The 1,053-nt window shown below is 47.4% G+C and overlaps 1 protein-coding gene across 1 annotated transcript in view; it reads left to right on the top strand.

Moving 5' to 3' along the window:
• The window catches only part of Vps26b (VPS26, retromer complex component B), a 26,555-nt gene that overhangs the window by 15,707 nt on the left and 9,795 nt on the right, over positions 1 to 1,053 (top strand). The window lies entirely within an intron of this gene.

Raw genomic sequence — 1,053 nt, 5'->3', positions numbered from 1 at the left:
GGGAGGCAGAGGCAGGCGGATTTCTGAGTTCGAGGCCAGCCTGGTCTACAAAGTGAGTTCCAGGACAGCCAGGGCTATACAGAGAAATCCTGTCTTGGAAAAAAAAACAAAAAACAAAAAAGGTGTTTCACAGATACATGCAGGCAGGGATGGATACTCCCAGTCTTTGCCTCTCCTTGTATAATAGGCTGTACCATAAGGGAACAAGAAAGATGTCTCTTATATGGGTGTGTTCCTGTGTAAAGTTTCACTATAGTAAATGAACGCTTCATTTATAAGAGTATAGAAAACCTTAGCATCCATGCATGGTCTATAAATATCCCCATGAAAGGCTGCTGGTGGGCCCCTGTAGTGTCTGCATGTGTGGAGTCACCTATTCATAGTCTGCAGCATTTCCTGTGGACTGTATGCAGCAGTGTTGGAACAGTGGGTAACACAAGCCTGGAAACTAGGGATTGCCTATTTGAACTCCCTCTCATTCAGCTGAACGACTGAGTCTTCCAACTTCTTTCTTCCCACTTGCTACGACAGGAGGCCCAGTTCTGAAGTCCCTGCCAGGATCTCATGCTGAGCCCTAGCTTTGGCTCGAAGAGTGTGCTGTCTTTCAGGCACCCCAGATACAAGGCTGTATATACACAGCCTAGCAGCACCATTGGCTAACCCACAGAGAAAGACAGGAAGGGTAGAAAGTGTTCCACAATATGGCTAAAGTCCTAGTAGCTAAGAAGGGTAAGTCATGCTAGCAGAGCCCAGAGAGCAGGCAGCTCATTTGTTTTGTTCTTCTGCTTCTGCCGGGTCTGTCTAGCCCAAAGCAAACTATTTGCTAGGAACTGTTAATGCCTAGTTCCCTGAAGGTGTTGTATGGAGAGCAAAGTGAAAGGAAGAGACTTTTCCTGTGCTTGGCAGACTGGCCTAATACCTTAGAAAAGCACATACATTAAAAAATACTGCCAGGCGTGGTGGCGCACGCCTTTAATCCCAGCACTCAGGAGGCAGAGGCAGGTGGATTTCTGAGTTCGAGGTCAGCCTGGTCTACAGAGTGAGTTCCAGGAC

Source organism: Mus pahari, chromosome 10 (assembly GCF_900095145.1).
Source record: "Mus pahari chromosome 10, PAHARI_EIJ_v1.1, whole genome shotgun sequence".
NCBI classification, from domain to species: Eukaryota; Metazoa; Chordata; class Mammalia; order Rodentia; family Muridae; genus Mus; species Mus pahari.
This window is presented reverse-complemented; position numbering and strand designations above follow the sequence as displayed.